The sequence below is a fragment of the Mixophyes fleayi genome, chromosome 4 (genome assembly GCF_038048845.1).
Source record: "Mixophyes fleayi isolate aMixFle1 chromosome 4, aMixFle1.hap1, whole genome shotgun sequence".
NCBI lineage: Eukaryota > Metazoa > Chordata > Amphibia > Anura > Limnodynastidae > Mixophyes > Mixophyes fleayi.
Window position 1 is genome coordinate 131,478,631 of NC_134405.1, and position 6,411 is coordinate 131,485,041.

Here is a 6,411-nt window from a genome sequence, read left to right on the forward strand (position 1 = left end):
ACTGTGTGCCTAGGCTCCTTGGGGTGCCTCGGATATCTTACAGGGGTGCCTCGGCCAGGACCGGTGGTAAGCAAGGTAGGGGACTACTTGGTAATTATTTTGGCTTAGGGGTGCCTTGAAAAAGTTATGGAAACCCTAAGGGTGCCTTGAAGTGAAAAAGTTTGGGATCCACTGGTCTAGGGGAAATGAGGGGGCAGAGAGGCAGCAGCCAGTGAGAGAAAGAGACCTTATAAATAGCAGGCATACAACCAAGAATCAAGATGGTGGGCGGCATCATCATGCTACATCTGCAGCATTTGGGAAGGACCTGCCCCGCACCCTGGTAAGCACACATCACAGTATGAGGATGAAACTAAGTGCCACTAAGCATGTACTACACAATACAACAGATAAGGATGCAAAGAAGTGTCACAAATCATTACCATACTGTTATGGAAGCAGGTGGGTCCTGGCTGTATCTAATATAAACACATCAAAGAAAATATCTCAACAGACTCAACGCATTATAGAACCACTTGAACTTTTCACTGTTGGAAACACTAAGGGCTGTACAATTCTTTAGGTTGGTGCAACATGTGCACTCATGAATTTTTCGAGAACATGATGGAGGATGTTTTAATTGATCATACCACATTTCTCCACTGCATGGTAATCCTTTGTCTGTGTTCTTTGTACAATTGAACTAGCAAATGTGCATTGCCAGCTGACCTGCAGTTTGTGATAACCTGTTCTGTAGATAAATGTAGCTGTTCACGCTAGTTTTAATTTTTTTTAATTGATCTGTAGTTGTTTGACTTTGGCTTGCACTTCAAATTAATACTGACATCATCTTATATGACCCCGACAGTCACCCCTCTGTCAGAATCATTGATGTTTTCGCTGTACCTGTATATATGTTTGCTTATAAATATATATCATGGCAAACTGAGAGTCTTACTATATGTGTTTATTAGTTTCTTCTCTCAAAACTAGCAGGCTCAAGGGTATAGCTGTAATGAGGCCTGGTAGACAGACAAAGCAGAACACCTCTTCTGATCACCTTTATTTAGGGAAGGTGGTCGGTGTCAGACTCAGTGGGAGGAAACAAACCACAATATCTATGATCCATTCCAGTCAAGTTTTAGGAGATGAATAGTACTGAAACAGCCTTGGTGTGTGTGCTTAATGATGTTCTTATGTCAAGAGTTTGATTACGATTGTTTAACCTTAATCCTCTTGAGCCTTTCTACGGGATTTGATACTGGAGACCATAGGACTCTAATAGAGCACCTGAAGAATTTCTGTGGACTGGGTCGTACAGTACATAGCAGGTTCAAATAAGTTCTCACTGTCCATGTCTTTAGAAGTATACTCATCAGTACCAGTGCCACTGTCATGCAATGTTCCACATAGCTGTTTCCTAAATCCCATGCTATTATCTGTAGACATGTTACCACTGGGTGAAATAATCAGGCATCATGGCCCGGACTACCACTGCTATGGAAATAATACTCAAATGTACCTGTCCTTTGCTACGGGAACTAAGAAGTGGAAGAGTAATAGTTGGCCAAGGTTCAATCCTGATAAAAATAGAGGTTGTTGTCATAGGAGCTCAATTTCAAAGAACAAGATTGCATCTCAGCAACCAACTGGACTTAAGCTTAGAATCTTTGTGTTGTACTTGATTGTAGCCTGACATTTAAATATCGTTTTAGCCATGATCAGGTCTTCATCGTTTCATATGACAAACACTGCCAGAATCAAGCATTTGATTTGCTCAGATCATCTTCCTACACTCATACACACATTTGTATCCTCACAGTTGGGACTACTGTAATGCACTCTACTTCGGTCTAACAGAAAAAGTACTGCATTGCGTGCAGCTGGTACAAAAGTGCAGCAGCCAGACCGCTAACTTACCAGCCGTATTCCTGCCAACGACACACCTGTTCTTCATTCCCTTCACTGGCTGGCTGTAAGATTGCAAATCTGTCTCAAGATCAGCTTATTGACATTCAAAGTCCTGCATGATCAGGGTCCAGAGAATGTGAATCAGCTTGTGATTCCCTATACTCCCACTCACTCACTTCGATCTGCAGATGATGAACTACTAATAGTACATAGAATCTCGCATTCTCCATTTTGGGCTCCAGGTTTTCACTTTGCGACTAGTACTCTCTGGAACTCACTGCCTCGTTCAGTACGCAAGTCCCCACTCAGACTAAAGTATTCTTTTCTGAATCATTTCATTAATGCCCCTTTATATTTTTTTAAAACAAATCTAAATGCTTAGTTTCTTTTCAGCTTGTAGAGTACAGAGCTATTACCCAGAATCCTATATTGCTTGTGGAATAAATGGATTTTTAATTCTACAATATACTGAAAAACCTATTTTCTATCTCGGTAATTGTTTGTACGCAGAATGTACCTGAAATCAGTTCATATCCCTTTTTAGTGCTCCTAGTTTGGGACTTTATACCAGGTTTAATCTAAGCATATATTTAAAAAGCAGACTAAAAACACGCACATGTACATTAAGACTTACAGGAGGAGTGAAAATGTGTATTGTCTATATTATATTCTGTACAGCTATTTGAGTCCTAAGGGAGAACATCACTGTAGGTATATATATACACCATATTAGTGACTTGACGTGAGGAGGGGTGTGTAGGCCTTTTTTCTAGTTTCTGGTTTAAAAAATACAAAGGGGCATATTCAATTAGGTTTGGTGATCACAATTACGCGCAGCTGCACAAGTCCCGTTACCGCAAATCCGCGATGTTGCAGTACAGTATTGTCCCTCTACACACGTAATCGCAATCACCTATTCTAATTGAATATGCCCCAAAATGTTTTAAAGGTTGAAAAGTTCACAATGTACATTTACGGTTTTTTCATTATTTGTGTAGAATATTATGCAAACCTGCAATTTTAACAAGTATTTTGTTTCAGTTTCCATGTTCACTGAAAAACCATGAAATTAACAAAATGAAATCAAATTATGAAAATCAACAAATTGTTGCAGTCACCCGTAGTCCTCAGCTACAATCAGAAAAGTTAAGATGCAGCAATTTGTTCTTGAAAGCCAGGATGTATACACTAGCTGCATGTCAACAATCCCAAGCAGATCTGTAAAAATGTTTCAGAAAGGTTTCCCAAGATCCTAAATAAAATCTAAAAAGACACAATCGCACCACTGTGCCGACCACACCGTAACAGGTCAATGTCTACAGGTCAAACCACCTTAACCAGCATTCTATTACATAGTCCAGTGTATCTTACAAGCAGCAAGATTTTCTAGACCACTAAAAGGCTACAATTTTTATTTTACAGGTCTCATGAACGTGGTCAACTTTAGAACTGTCTGCCTTCCCTTTTTAGGCAAGGCAATAGACAAATGAAAAACTAAAAGCACAATTTGCAAACACCAACAGTCTTCCAGTGGAAGTATACAAGTTTATATTGGTTGTTGCAGAGATAGCACATGACTAAGCATAAGGTCATGTACAGTTACACTTGGACAGTCTTCTAACTGTGAAATCCTTACATATTTAATTCCTTTCCAGTGCAGTTGTAAGCAAAGTAAAACATGGATCCATATTGGATTATGGTAGAGGTGAGGTGCTCATCAGCAAGAACAAATCATTATGAAAATAAATTCAAGCGAAGATAAATACCTAAATATTCTTGCACTAGTTATCTCTAGTCAAAAGTGCACCCATATTAGGTCTTTGATTACCCATGTTCACCAAAGACTGTACATGAGCCATTATTATGTTATAGTTTAGTTCAGTTGATGTGGGACCTCTTGTATTTAAAAGAGAGCAAGTTGACTGAGTAAGTAAAGGCACATTAACAAATGTACATTGTAAAAGTGTCAAAACTATAACTGCAAAGCTGTAACTAAGATGGGACAACAGGAACCCCATGTACAGAAAACCAATATAGGAAAAAGTCAAAATAAAGTGGCTGCAGTGATGTAACCTGGCTGGGGCAGAGCATAAAACAGACGTAGCAATTTTGCTACTTTGTATATAAATCTGGTACTGACATGATTGCATACATCTCATGCTGTACATAAGGGATTGTGCCAACATCTGGTCACGGCACATGCTGATAACACCCATTGCTCACAGAACAATCACAACTCACTACAGAAGGAACCAGCCTCACACCATTTGAATGATGTTGGAATGTGAGCAAGTTAGTTGTCATTGAATTCAAGATTTACTAGTTAGACCTTGGCATTAAAGGTATCTTTATGACACTGTATAGTATATGTATATGGCAAACATAAGGATCTGAGCAACTGATTGTGATGGCTATATGACTAGGTCAGAGTATCTCCAAAACAGTAGGACTTCTGGGGTATCCCCAGCATGCAGTGCTTAGTTCCTACCAAAAGAGGTCAAAGGAAGGACAACCAGTGAACTGGCGACAGGTTCATGGGCACCTAAGCCTCATTAATGTATGTGTGGGTAGCAAAGACTAGCCCATCTGGTTCAATCCCACAGCAGAGCTACTGTAGTACAAATTGCTGAATATTATAGAAAGGTGTCAGAACACACAGTGCATCGCAGCTTGCTGCCGAAATCGCTGACAATGGTCACATAAGTGCCAGAACTGAATCATGGAGCAACGGAAGAAAGTGGTCTGGTCTGATGAATTACATTTTCTTTTACATCATGTGGACAGCCAGTGTGTGTACATCGCTTATTTGGGAAAAGAATGGCAACAGTACATTATGGGAAGAAAACAAGCTGGCGGAGGCAGTGTGATGCTCTGGGCAATGTTCTGCTGGAAAGCCTTGGGTCCTGCCATTAATGTGAATGTTATTTTGAAACGTAGCACGTACCTAAACATTGTTGCAGATCAAGTACACCTATTCATGCCAACAGTATTTCCTGATGGCAGTGGCCTCTTTCAGTAGGATAATTAATGTGCACTGCCCAACTGCAAAAATTGTTCAGGAATGGTTTTAGGAACATGACAAGAGTTCAAGGTGTTCCCTCGGCCTCCAAATTCCCCAGATCTCAATCCGATCGTGCACCTGTGAGATGTACTGGAAAAACAAGTCTGATCCATGGAGCCCCCACCTCGCAACTACAGTACTGAAGAAGTAAGAATCTACTGCTAACGTCTTGGTGCCAGATACCACAGGAAACCTTTAGAGATGGTGTGGAGTCCATGCATCGATGGGTCACAGCTGTTTTGGCAAGATGAGGGGAACCTAACAATATTAGGCACCTGGTTTTAATGTTGTGTCTGATCGGTATATATTGCATTGCTTAATTCTGCTTAGATTTATTCATTATAAAATGTTTCCTATATAATTGAAAAACACATTGTACTCATTAAATGTATTAAATTCCATCCAGTGCCAAATACATTAATGACCACCATTACTGTACCTTTTCCTCACACCAGGCTTGTCAGGTGGCCAACTAGCTATCAAACACATCCCTGCGGGACAGAAGTGTGCAATTCCTTGGTGACTGGGGGCAGGTGATAAATACGGATTACCCCAGTAATCTCTCCCAGCTTAGTCTAGAGATCTTCATACATAATGTATTAGAGAATTACACATACTACACAGATCAGCTCACAGAGCATTTTTTCTAAAAGGTTTGTGTGTCTCAAAAAATAAAATGCAAACATCGACATAAATCTTAAAGTACAATGGCAATGGTAAAAAACAAAAAACAATAAGAAAAAAAAAAGAATTTAGAATTTGTTAATTTAGGGAGAAAACATCTGCAGTGCAACAAATGGTAAATTCACAGCAAAATAACTTAATAGGCGATTGGATTTGAACCTTGAAGTAATTTTTGCATAATTAGGAATATTTGAGGGAAAAAAAAAAAGTAGTCTGTCTAGAAAATGTGATTGTGCAGCTAAGCATGTGTAGTGCTGCAAGTACATGCATTATATAAAAGAATACTTTTGTAAAACAATTGTTTAGAATGGTAATATAAATACAAAGCCTACTTCAGAAGATTGGTTTTCAAGATATCTGGCAAATAAATGGATATAGTCAGAGTTGCACACATCTATGCAAACACATAGTCATAAGAACTAAAGCCTAATATGGTACTGCAGCATTTGAAGAGAAGCCAGGACTGGCTGGCTGTGGTAGGATTTATTTGGCACTCATATGAGCCTGCCCTCTTCCCACACAACCTTTGTTAATTAACAAAGTGATTAAATGCTTAGTAATTAATTGCCTGGGTGATGCTGGCTCCTGTGTCTCTTTAAGATGACTTCAAATGAGTTCATTATATGGTGGGTCTATCCTTGTTAGCAAGGGATGAAGAGTGCTATTGATCTGGCACGAATTGGTTTAACTAACTCTCAGGCCTGTAATTAAGGAAATAATAACTACAAAGATGCCCTGAAAGGTGTGTTTTCCCCAGCCAGACAACTGCCCAAGAG